General features: G+C 42.2%; 1 long non-coding RNA gene across 1 annotated transcript in view; it reads right to left on the reverse strand.

The window, feature by feature from the left end:
• Positions 1-639: 639 nt before the first annotated feature.
• The window catches only part of LOC122174322 (uncharacterized), a 71,641-nt gene continuing 58,361 nt past the window's right edge, over positions 640-13,919 (reverse strand). The window contains exon 5 of the long non-coding RNA XR_006175980.2: positions 640-4,004. This is a non-coding gene — a long non-coding RNA (uncharacterized LOC122174322). The remainder of the gene's footprint in view (positions 4,005-13,919) is intronic.

Consider the following 13,919-nt stretch of genomic DNA (forward strand, 5'->3'; position numbering starts at 1 on the left):
AATCCAACCTCTCACATATCCTTGTACAAAATGTCAGTACCGAAAACGTAGCATATGCCAGTTGTATTATTAACATAAAGGTGGCCAGATACAGTTCTTGCTGTTTCTCCTGTTTAAGTAAACCGTTAAAAGGAACACAAACCTCCTATTCAAAATGCCAGTGCCGTGACACTGAAACCGAGTGAATCACAACATATAAACAAATGCTTTTCAGTTGAAGTCTCTCACTATTGAACTGGAGCTGTATTGTGCTGCTGTTTAATGTCAGCTGCAGCAAGCACGCACAAATGAAATAACTGATTTTCATAGTCGAAGGAAGACTATAGAGCTAATGTAGAGTGTTGCAATTTTACTATAATGGAGTTTAAATCTACACTAACTTCACAACGTCCTATAAAACTTATTTCTCCCCCCCTCCCGCCCCCGGAAAGATTTAGCCCATGTGAATTTATTTTCTGCATGTGGATTTTACTTCATCTGTTCCAACGGAGTACCATACTCAAATGCTGTATCGTTTTTCCTTTTACTCTAATTGCTGTTGTCGTAAAACTCCACCTGCCATCTATGTTGATGTTCAAGTTTTACCATATTTACTAATCAATCTTTAGGAGTACTGCAATAAACATACATCAGAACAACTTTGAAATTGTCATTTTATGTATGAATACATGTACAGGAATCCCTTCACCTTCCACTGAAATGCCACCAACCTCCACAGCAGAAATTAAACACCATGTAGCAACACTAAATAAGTAGCTACTTAGGACAGGAAGTGAAGCATACTGAAACTGTATGGGGACTTTCAGCAAATAGAATGTATAAGTGTGTGATCTGGAGTTTGGCCAGGATTGCATTCCTGTTCTTGTAGAAAATGACTTAGGAACTTTAAGGACTGCAAGTACTCAGGACCTTGAGATTTCTTATCTAAAATTATCAACACCATTTTGTGCATCAACCTGTATTTTTCATGAAGATCTCTCATATGAGTATCAGACAAGTCCAGCCCTGATGCAATCAGTCTGAGATGGTACAACAGCACACTTGAGTGTGACTGTTTTTTTGTGGTTGCGTTGTAGCTATGTTGAGAGATGTAAGAGAGACAAGGCAGGTGAGGTAATATCTTTTATTGGACCAACTTTTGTTGGTAGAAGGGACAACCTTTAAAGCTTCACAGAACTCTTCCTCATGTCTGAAGAAGGTAACGGAGGTGTCCAAGCAAAATACAAGGGGAGACAGATTGTTAAACATAATGGGTTCACAGGTTGTAGGAGACCACTTAAAATGAAGTGGGCAAGTAACACCCCTGCACTCATAGGAAAATGGAGAGGTAGTAGTGGGAGGGTAGGACAGTGGAGGTAGTAGGGTATGTTACAGAGTCTTGAAATGGGCCATAAAATCATTGTCTCAAGTCCATGGTTTTTAGTGTCCAGCAGTTATGAATTTAAGGGCTTGTCTATATTTGAAATGCTTTAGTGGCATAGCTGCATGGCTCTAGCACTTCAATATAGACACTACCAATGCTGACAGGAGGGATTCTCCCATCAGTATAGGTAATCCATCTGCCAGAGAGGCAGTAGCTAGGAGAATTCTGCTGTCTACACTGGGGATTTGGTCAGTTTAACCGCGCTGTTCAGGGGTGTCGATTTTTTTCACACCCCTGGGCGATATAGTTAAGCTAACTTAATTTTTTAGTGTAGATCAGGCCTAAGTGCCCATGCTCATCTCTTGAAGGTGTTGTGCAGGTTTCCTATGAGGATGAAGACTGAGAGGTCAGATACGGAGTGATCGCTATGTGAAAAGTATTCTCGCACGGGTGATAGACAAAACATGTGTTTATCATTTTTTGGTGAGAGTTCATTTGAGAGCATAGTAATTGGTTTCACCCATAGAGGAGTTGTTGGGGCATTTGATGCATTGGATCAGAGACACCACTTACTGTGATAGGCATGTGTAGGACTTACGGATCTTGAAAGGCATGTTGTAAAAAATTATAAATGACAAAAACACCACATCACCCATGGGCAAACACTTCTTACAAAGCAATAACTTCATATCTAACCTCTCAGTCCTCATCCTCAAAGGAAACCTGCACAACATCTTCAAGAGACAAGCCTGGGAATTTAAATTCATAACTCTCCTGGACACTAAAAACCAATGACTTAACAGAGTCCATGGTTTTATGGCCCATTACAACAATTTGCAACACACCCTGCTACTTACAAACCCTTCAGAGTCCTATGACTGCAGAGATGTTAATTGCCCACTTCATTTTAAGTGGTTTCCTACGACATGTATGAACCCTCTATTCTTAAACAGTCTGTCCCACCTTGTATTTAACTTGGGCATTCTCGTTCCATGCTCCAAAGCTTGTCCCTTCCACCAACAGGAGTTGGTCCACTAAAAGATACTACCTCACCCACCTTGTCTCTCTTATACATAATAGTAAGCTGTATATGGATGTATCACAATTAGGCCTCAGTGTATGTGTAAATTTATGTTCTAAATGCACTCAACCAGATCAAACATTATCAGAGAGTAACTCTTAGTTATCAAAGTATAGCTGAGTGAATAAATAACATTTGAATTGAGCATGTTTTTCTGCTTGTGGATTGTCCCACAAGCACCGTAAGATTTTCTCTAGTTTATTATTTGAAATTATTCACCAAATAATTTGTGCAAATCATTCTGAGCCCGCAGATTGCTTGTCAGCCATTCACTACATCTGATGTTCAAAATTTCATCTGTACTCTCTAGTTCTATGTAGTTGCATCTATACAGTTTGGAAGAGTTTGAGATCAAAATTTGGTTTCTGTGAATATTCTTTAATATTAATGTAGAGGCAGCTGTTGATATCCTTACTTATGTGGAGTAGTGCCTTTCTTCACAAAGCAGCCCATTACCTTCAGTAGGATTATTCATGGATTCACTATTCAATGTGAGTAAAGGTAACCTCAGATAATCTTGCCACTGAACTCACTTGTTAGAATATTTGTGAAAAGCAAACAAATGGGGGTGTGGATAAGGCTGAGTTCAGTTCAATTGTTTTATTTGACCAAATACTCATGGAAATAATTCTGAAAGTATTTACTTTGCCACTATTGAGTTAATTTAAGAAATACACCTGGAGATTGTCTTATCTAAAACGTTTCTTTTTTAACTCACTGTGTAAGGGATCCTTGGAGAAGGTTTCCTTAGCAAAAAAAATCTCCCCACTTTCCTTTAGTGCTCATTTGTAAGTTTGGTTAATGTAAGGTTGCTCCTTAGTGCTGTAGTACTGACAAGTACCTTTAGAAATATGTAAAAATCAACTGCTTTGATATATAGCAAACAAAACCCTCACAGGACAAATTTTTAGCCAGCCTTTGATTTTGTGAATCCAGCTTTGCATCCGCAACTGACTGTGTTTGGGGAAAAAAGTAGGCACGTGGAGGAAAAAATGGTGTGCAGTCATTTTGCACATGACAATTCAGTTTTCTTTACGTATGGGGTAGTCACATGGCAAAAGTGGTTGGGCATGAAAAATTTGAAACTGGGATGCTGAAAATTTGGCTTTGTATCTAAAAACGTATATGTACAAGATTAGCAATTTAAAAAGATTTAAACACAATTCTTATTTCTAACGATCCTTAGTTTTGTTATCTCAGGACTGCAAACCTCAGCTCTGTGGTCTTTAGAGCAATTCCTTTTGTTTATTTATTTTCCCTTAAAAAGAGAATGAAGTAACATTTTAAAGAGAGAGTTGTTGGATAGCAAAACACATTTGTTACTACTCAATGGCAAGAGTTCAAATGATAGCAATTTTAAATTAATATATACTTTCTGCAAATGTTGAGAGCACATATCCATACCTAGTGTAAAAACAAATGTCCTTAGGTGACACCAAAATGGAGGAGTGTCACTTTTGAGAGGCCAAAGGCGAAATGTGATTCTGGTTCTTGCAGGTGTGTTCTCACAAGGCTGGGAAAGTCTTTATTTTTGGGGGTTTCCATGGAAATGCTGGCAGTCTGAAATGGAAACAAAAATATTTAAAAGGAGATGTTTTTAAAAAAAGAGCATGATTCAAAGATGACTGAAGTTTGTGTTTTTTTGGAGCAGAAAGCAGAAATGTTGTTGTACATGGATTTTGTAGATCTGTCTTTAGTAAATCCAAAAGGAAAGCGTTTGGCACCATAAAAACAACCAACACTTCCGGAAAGTTTGTTTCCGTGTCAGCACACATGGATTAGCTCTTTTAATTCATTTTAGTTCTGTGAAAGAGGCAGTTTTCTATAACTGAATTTCCACACAATCAAAATAATGCTTTCACAAGGATGAAATTTGTGACCACCAAATGTGTGACAAAAACTGAGCAGATTTATTTTATGTAAGAGAATTTGCTCACTTATTTAAAAAAATAAATAAATAAGGTTTTGTTTAAAGATGTACATTGAGACAATTTTTCCTGATTTTATGTCCCTTACTTGTAGTTTAATTAAAGTGCAGTCCTGGGAGAGGCCTCAGCTCTCATTCCTATAAGCAGGATTCCAATGGCTGCAGGGGGTGCTTAGCATCTTATACGACTAGTCCCGAAAGGGAGAAACGGCCTCTGTACTGAGGCTATTTTGCACTATGTTGCTGCAACAGGGCTAAGGCAGCTCTGAAGTATACCCCGACAAAGGGAGCCTCTCTGGCAGGTGCATAGCCAGCTGTGCATTCCTCCCTTCACACAGGACCCTTAGTTCAGTTCAGGAGGCTGCTGCAGTGCCCATATGGCTAGGGTAGCTTAGGTAACAGGACAGCCTTCAGAGATGCCTTAACAAGCACTGGAGGCTGAACTAGTACACAGTATCAGGGAGGCTCAAAGCCTTCTCCCTTCTGTCCCTGTGATGGGCTACCAAATAGCCATCCAGAACTAGCTGATCCTAGGCAAAACAAAGGTCGTGCACAACCCCTTTCTCCAGCCTCGGAAGACAACAAGTAAGGTGATCAAGTGAGGAGGGAACCGATAGCAGTGCTATTTATATATTACAACTGGAAAATGGCATTTGCAAGTGCCTCAGTTGTAGGGTCCCACTGAAAGAAGAAAAAAATCCAGCATCTGTGGAAACTTCCAAAAATTGCCTCTCAGTGTGGAAACCGGATGTATATTTTGTTGAATCAGGCTCTTAATTATGGAGCATACAAAGGGATTTCTCCCACAGTATACTTCCTTTTAAACAATAGTGTCACACCTGCTTTTCTGACAAGCCTGGTAGCACTTGATGTATTGTTTGTTTCCACAGCAATGTCCTACTAATCAGCAATTGATCCTCCTCTTTTCATTTTAGTGTCTTTGCTGCCCAAATTTCTTCCAATTTACTTGTCATTAAAACAAGGATCTCCAAGTGACCCCCAATCATCTGCCCTTCCTGTCCATTCCTGGTTATGCCAAAAACTGTTAGTTCACAACAGGAAACCAATAGCTTGTGCTATCAGGAGACATTTCCTTCACAGCACAAAACGTCTGAGTAATAATTTCAAGCAAGGCTTCACCCATTTCCTGTAAAAGGAGGAAAGTTTGCCTATCCCAGTCCCTCAGAGCTCTCTGTTTCCATCCCTTCTGTGATGTAATGCCTTCTGTATAGGGAAGATGGATCATTTTCCCTTAGCAGTACTCAGTTCAATATCCTGTATAAAGATTTGGTACAGCTCTTTCAATGATGAAATGTGTAACATTTACAAATAATTAAAAGATCTGCCACAGTTTATACATGTGGCATCTGCTTTTTCAAAATAAGTTAAGGTTCTGGAGTCCAGGGAGAAAAGCTACGATGGAAGGAGAAGGCTTAAGATTCACACGTTCTGTTTTATGAAATGTTTTGCTTGTAAAGCGGAATGTTAGCGTTACAGCTATAACTTATGAACATTTTTCCAGTAGATGTGAGGACTCAGCTAGTTATCAGAACACTTGCTAAATGCCAGACCACTAAGGATTGGAGTGATAATTACTGGTTATGTATGTTACTCAAATACATCAGAGAGAGAGAGAGAGAGAAAATACTGTCTTGACTCAACAAGTCACTTTTGCACATGCTCAAGTCCCTCCCTACTCAGCAAAGCATTTAAGCATGTGCTTGCTTAAGTGTTTTGCTGAATTAGGATTTAATACAATGTTAAGGTGGCACAGTTAAAAAAAATAATCACAAACTATCAGGAACTACAAAGTTAAGGTTCCAGTGGAAGTAGATCTGTGTTTTCTGATGCATGTTTTTAGACAGCAATGTATTAAGACAGTATTTCCCAAACTTGGGAAACCGCTTGTGTAGGGAAAGCCCGTGGCGGGCCGGGCCGGTTTGTTTACCTGCTCTCTCCGCAGGTCCGGCCGATTGCAGCTTCCACTGGCCGCGGTTCGCTGTTCCAGGCCAATGGGAGCTGCTGGAAGCGGCGTGGGCCGACGGACGTACTGGCCGCCATTTCCAGCAGCGTCCATTGGCCTGGAGCAGCAAACCGCAGCCAATGGGAGCCGCGATTGGCCGAACCTGCGGACAGAGCAGGTAATCAAACTGGCCCAGGTGGCTAGGGGCTTTCCCTACACAAGCGGCGTCCCAAGTTTGGGAAACACTTTAAGCTACTCCTTTAACAAGCAAAGTAGGGATAGAAAATTCATATGTTCAGTGAGGCTACGTTATTTTGATTAAACCTAATTTTGCATTTCTTGGCCTTTTTATTTTTATTAAGCAACTACAACATTGAATTACCACATTCTTACCCAACTAATTTGCTAGAGATTTCTTTAAAGAACCAAAAGGCTCGTGAGTGGGATTTTTGTTTATCCCATGTAGGCAAAACGTGCCAAAGCCACTTCATAGTGGAAAAAAAACACTGAAATCTGTATAAGCTTTTAAGCCAGTTCAAGTCCGGAAGGTCGACTAGTGCTTAGAGACCTACAGTAATAAGTGTACGCTTCAGAGAAGATGCATCCACAAAATACATATCCAAACTCTCAACCTTAGAACCGAGTTGTATTATACATCCTTATGGATCCTTGTGTATTTCAAAGATTTATAACTTCTAACCAATTTTTAATCAAAACGTAGGCCCTAGTGACCATATCCGTACCAAGTTCCAAATTTCTGCTGCTTTTAGTTAGCCACCCACTCTTCTACACAGATATCTCCACTGCAGGAAAAAAAAAGTCTTTTCCCAATTCACAACAAGCTACAGCTATTTTGCCCAATCTTTCCCTTAAAATAAATAAATAAATAAATAAATAAAAATCACCTTTTGAATGGAGACCAGACATCTCAAAAGGAGAAGTTGTCAGAAAGTTTGAGGATTTGAAAATGGTCTTTATCACAATTGTTACTCTATTATTAACTGAAGCATTCCCTACTAAGGAAAAGCTTTACCAAATAGCTGTCAGTTCTTCTGAAGGCAGAAAACATTTTATTATACTTGTGTCCTCTTTCTTTTTTGTTATCTTACCCAACATAAAACACCACACCTCTGTTGTTTGAAGTCACTCATTCCAATCAAGACGCCCAGCATGCTTAATCCTATATTTTATGTTTTGTTTCCTTTCTCTTTCACAGTCTCCATCTGTGGCTCTCTCTGTCTCTTCCATCAGCTAGAAAGCACACCAAATATACAACCACACCTTCCTCAGCACACACTCTGGTCATGTCTACAGTAGCTAAAGAAACCGTTTTAGTACCTCTTGGCAGAACGGTGCTTAAGCATAGCTTTGTGTTTGAACTAGCCCTTGCTTGAAAGGAGTGAATGTGGTTTTCCAGCTGAAGGTAGACAGGACTTTAATGCTTTACATTTCAGAGTCTGCTTCTAAGCCAACATTTGCCAGTTAGTGGTACAATGCCGTGTGGAGTTAGCATTATTCTCAGAAAACTTTGCCTAATAAAACTACAATCTTAACAGCACTCAATGCCCAGTCCCTAAGTCAAATACTGTAGATAATAGATACATGGTCAGTCTCTGAAAACAGCCAGTTTTCTAATCCCCATACAAATGCATATATATGATTTCAGTGGACCGAGGGCAGCATTTACCCCAAACTATCATCATCCAGCAAAAGAGTCGCTGAGGAAAATTCCTAGAAAACACTATTCACTGCTATTTCTAATTCTAACATATAACTGAATGTTGTGGATTTTTTAATTTCAGTACGTTTTCCTCTGAAACTGACAGTGCATGGCAACTTCTTGTTATTTGACTTTCACCATTGGGGCTTATAGAGCACCTTTCATCAGAAAATCTGACAGCATTTTATTAAGGCTAGAAGAGCTGAATATAGCTAAGCTGAATGATAAGGAGCAAGAGTACATCCTTCAAATACTTGTATATAGACAGTTACCACCACGAGAAAAAAATATTACTTAAGTGCTTACAAGGGCATAAGTGCAACAGGATGAAATTAAGGGAAAATTTAGGCTGACCATCAAGAAAAGTTTCCTGCTAATGTTCTCTGTTAGGTCACAGGATAGTCTTCTATGGGAAGTAGGAAAAGCCCAGCTCAATTAGGACTTTTAAACATAGACTGATTAAGCACTAGGGAATTCCCTGAATTGGCAGGGGATGACTTTATAGTTCCCTCCCCCATCTCTAACTTGTGTAATATTATATATTCCTGCAGAATTGAACAGAGAATGGTAACTTTTGAACAGAATTTGTAAATCATCCGATAGAATGTATTAGAGAATTATATCCCTCCTATGAAATTCATAGGCAAATAGTGCTTAAACTCATCTTACTAATAGATAATCAGAGTTTAGAAAGGTTAGTTAAGGATATATCTATACTGCAATCATGGGTAGACATACCTACACTAGATTTAATCTAGCTAGCACAAGTACAGTGAAGCTGCAACAGCATGGACGTCAGAGCAAACCAGCTCTCGGGTATGTATCCAGGGTCCTGGTGGCCTTGTACAGCCTGTGCTGAAGCCCAGGTTGCTGCAGCTTGATTACTATTGGCACTTAAGCTAGCTCAGATATGTCTACCCGTGCTGCAATCACATTGTGATGGGTTGGATCCCCCCTTTCTGGGGTGCCACTGAGCCTTCTCATTTGAGTTTCCCTCACTCTGTGTTGCTGTGACTGGCTCTCAAGCCCCTTTCCAGCGCACGCGCATACACACACACATGCACACACACTCCCCCCCACCCAACTGTAGAATCACAGAGTCTGCGACCAGTGCTGTATAGAAATCCATATAGCGTAAGCTCATGAAATTCACCCCCTCCCTCAATGTGCTGGGAGATATGCACACCTTTTTGCCCCCTTTCCCCCCCCCCCACCATATGAATTGCACAAACTGGGTTTTGGAATAAACAAGAAATAAGTTTATTAACTGCAAAAGGTAAATTTTAAGTGATTATAAGGAGTAGCAAACAGAACAAAGCAGATTACTGAGCAAATAAAACAAACCACGCAAACTAAGCTTAATACACTCAAGAAACAGGTTACAAATAGTAATTGCACACCCGAAGGTTATGTCTACACTGGCAATTGAATGACAAAACATTTGTCTTTCAGAGGTGATAACATTCCCCCCCCCCCAAAAAAAGTTTTGCCATGACAAGTGCCAGTGTGAACAGCACGTTGTCGGCAGGAGCGCTCTCCTGTTGACAAAGCTAACCCCATTCGTTGGGGGTAGAAGTTGTCTGTTGGCAGGAGAGCCAACAAACAGCGGCTACACTGCATGACTTTTAGCGGCACGGCTGTGGCGACTCAGCCATGTCGCTAAACGCTGTGTAGTGTAGACAAAGCCTTAATGTTGTTTTAGGCAGGTTGCAGAGTTTCTGCAGCTCAGAGTTCCAGTTCTCTCTCTTTACAGACTAGACCTCTATCTCAGCCTGCACTCAGACCTTGCCGTTCCCCTGCTTAGTTCCTTTGTTTCTTCAGGTGTTTTTAGCAGTCTTCCTTCTTGGGTGGGGAGGCAATGGAGAAGAGCCCTGATTGACTTACTTCCCAGCCTTAAATAGAATTTACATAAAGGGAGGAATCCTTTGTTTCCAGTGAAAAAATACCAGCAATGTCCAAGGTGGTACTCCGTACCAGGTGACATCATCACATTACCTTGCTATGTCAAAGCAACATCCCAGGAAGGTGGGAGATTAGTTTATTCAAAGTTCTATTGTCCTTTTTAATGGCCCATTCAGGCTGATTGCTTACTGTCTGGTGGGCGTTCCCCAAAATACACACCCAGTTGTAATTGCTATATAGTCAATATTCCTAACTTCAGATACAGAAATGATACATGCATACAAATAGGATAATCATATTCTGTACATCATAACCTTTCCAATGATATCCCACTAGTCCCATCTTGCATTAAATATACAACTTAGTTATGTTATATTCATATCATAATATTTCTATGAAGAATATGGGGTGTAACATCCCACACTCATCCTGGTTGCAGTGTAAACATACTGTGACAGACCCAGACCAGTGGGGTACAGGAGTCTGGTAGAGGGCAAATATACTAGTCACTGGATGAGTAGTTTTCTGTTCCCTGAGTGACCAGAGCAGGGGCTGCACTAGAGTAATCAGGAACCTGCTAGAACCAGTTAAGGCAGGCAGGCTAATTAGGACACCTGGAGCCAATTAAGAAGAAGCTGCTAGAATCAATTAAGGCAGGCTAATCAGGGCACCTGGGTTTTAAAAAGGAGCTCACTTCAGTTTGTGGTGGGAGTGTGAGGAGCTAGGAGCAAGAGGCGCAAGGAGCTGAGAGGGTGTGCTGCTGGGGGACTGAGGAGCACAAGCGTTATCAGACACCAGGAGGAAGGTCCTGTGGTGAGAATAAAGGAAGGTGTTTGGAGGAGGCCATGGGGAAGTAGCCCAGGGAGTTGTAGCTGTCATGCAGCTGTTACAGGAGGCACTATAGACAGCTGCAATCCACAGGGCCCTGGGCTGGAACCCGGAGTAGAGGGCGGGTCCGGGTTCCCCCCAAACCTTCCACTTGACCTGGACTGTGGGTTCTCCCAGAGGGGAAGGTCTCTGGGCTGTTCCCCAACCCACATGGTGAATCTTTGAGGCAAGAAAATCTGCCAATAAGCGCAGGACCCACCAAGATAGAGGAGGAACTTTGTCACAATACCCCAAGATGCTTAGTCAAAGAAACACAGCAAATCAATGACAATGAGAGGACTGATGGATGCTTTACGCTAATCCAGGGGTCGGCAACCTCTGGCACGTGGGTTGCCAGCGTAAGAACCCTGGCAGGCCAGGCCAGTTTATTTACCTGCTGACGCAGCAGGTTCGGCCGATCGCGGCCCCCACTGGCCGCGGTTCGCCATCCCAGGCCAATGGGGCAGCGGGAAGTGGCGCGGGCGAGGGATGTGCTGGCTGCGGCTTCCCGCCGCCCCCCTTGGCCCAGGACGGCGAACTGCGGCCAGTGGGGGCCGCGATCGGCCGCACCTGCCGCGTCAGCAGGTAAATAAACTGGCCTGGCCTGCCAGGGTGCTTACCCTGGCGAGCAGCATGCCAGAGGTTGCCGCCCCCTGCGCTAACCACTTACAACCACACACTCTAAAATGAAGTTTCTTCTCATGTACATTGAATAATGTCAGATGGCAAGTGGTTCCAGACTCACCATTGTTATGCAAGTCAAAACTGGTGGCGGAGGACCACAGTTCTCACTAAGGCAGCAAGATGTTTTCATAGATGTGTTTGGGGGGAGGGCGGAGCTGGTGTAAAGAGGCCACAGGTAGTGCAATCCAAATACACTGTGGGATGCTGGGAGCAAGGAATGGCTGAGTATCCCCACTAAGGGCTTGGCTACACTTGTGAGTTACAGCACAATAAAGGAGCCCCGGGTGCACTACCCGTCCACACTGGCAAGGCACATAGAGCGCTCTGACCCCGCGGCTACAGCGCTGCTGGTACTCCACCCCGGCGAGAGGAATAACGTTTGCAGCGCCTTGGCCACAACGCCCGGGCATCAGTGTGAATGAGGTGTTGCGTTACTGCGCTCTGATCGGCCTCCGGAAACGTCCCATAATCCCCTTAAGTCAAGTGGCCACTCTTGTCATTGTTTTGAACTCCTGTAGGAATGCGCAAATGCCCTTTCAAAGCTCCATTTCTGACAGCCGGCATGCAAACCATTACTGTGGAATGCTGTGTGAGAGAGAGAGGCGGGTGGGAGGGGGAGGTCTGCTGCTGTCTGAACTTACAAGACAGTATGCTGACATGCTCTCAGCCCCCCCAAAACCCACTCTCTCTCCCCCCACATACACACAACATACTCCCTGTCACACTCCACCCCACCCCTCCCATTTTAAAAGCACGTTGCAGTCACTTGCATGCTGGGATAGCTGCCCATAATGCACCACTCCCAATGCCGCTGCAAGTGCCGCAAATGTGGCCACGCCAGTGCGCTTGAACCTGTCAGTGTGGACAGACTGCAGCGCTTTCCCTACTGCGCTCTACAAAGGCTGGTTTAATTCAAAGCGCTCTACATCTGAAAGTATAGCCATGCCCTAAGTTCACAGAGATAGGAAGTAGCTAATACCTGGCACTTTTTAACAAGGGTCTTTTCAGGCAAGTCAAACCATAATGATCAAAGCAATGATGTGAACAATATTGCATATGTAACTCTTAGCTTCAAGTCACGTTAGGCTGCAACACAGTCTTGGAAACTGGATGTGTTTATAACCTATATTCCTTAACTCAGTTAAATCCTTCTTACACCTTTCATGCCAACATTTCTTCTACATGTTGTTCAGACTCTCATCATGTTTGACATTTTATTTCCACTATTGCAATGTCATCTCCTTGTTTTGCTCATTCTCACAATATATGTTGGCCAATCTACAAAAATGTAATGATGTTTCAGACTAGACTAACATCATATTTTGACTACATCCATTCTGACACCGAGGGCTGTAATGCAACCAGCTGTTCATCATTAATATGTTAAACAAATAAAGTCCCCAGTGAAAGCCTATATGCTAACTATATGATGCAATGAAACTTTGGGTCATGTGAAAATTCCATCATTGTATCACCAAACATTCCCCTGATCTGTAAAATGTCAACTAACTCATCAGAAAAGTCTCATTAACATGTCATCTGGAAGTGTAATTGGCTAAACTGATAGACATAAAACATGCAGTGTATGTCCGGCGTGCTACTGTAGTAAGCTCTCATTCCCTCTGTACTATAGGAAATGGCTCCATGGCATTTGAAATAAAATTGAAGACTGTTTTCTTTTCCCACTCCTCTCTCTCTCTCTGGTATATATTTGTAAAGGCTATTCCTAATTAACTCCCTGTCTGGGTGCTCTTATTCCGGAATAAGAGTGCTTTATTCTGAATTAGTTTAATCCACTTTGGAAGTAGATTAAAATTCCTCTTTGAATTCATATCCTACTTTAATCTTTAATTAACTTCCTTGTGTAGGACAAGCCCTAAGAGGAAACAGAGCAGGAGAGGCCATCAGTTACAAAAGCCCCAATGCAGAGTAATCCAGAATGATGACAAGTGGTTATGATAAAATAGAGAGGGAAAGGGTTGGGGGAGGAGAAGGGTAAAAAAAAAATGCAAGGGGTAGGAGAGCAAAGGAAAGAGGGTGAGAGCGGTCTACTGTAAAATAAAACAAACCCACTGCCGACAGAAATACCATTTCTGACAGACCCGAAGAAGAGCTCTGTGGAACTTCAAAACTTGTCTCTTGCACCAACAGATATTGGTCCAATAAAAGATATTAGCTCAGCCACTTTGTCTCTCCTATCCCGGGATCAACAGGACTGCAACAACACTGCAAACAATCCAGACAGTTGACTGTCGCATACACGGAGCCAAGTAATGGAATTTACACCCACTTCCAAATTCAGCCCTAATGTATCACAGTGGTCAGTGTTCAAATTTGGGGATTTAAGTTAGGATGCCCAGTTCCGCATTTGAAAACTCACCTATTTTAGGTACCTACATGCTGATTTAAGGG

This window comes from Chrysemys picta, chromosome 10, assembly GCF_011386835.1.
Source record: "Chrysemys picta bellii isolate R12L10 chromosome 10, ASM1138683v2, whole genome shotgun sequence".
NCBI classification, from domain to species: Eukaryota; Metazoa; Chordata; order Testudines; family Emydidae; genus Chrysemys; species Chrysemys picta.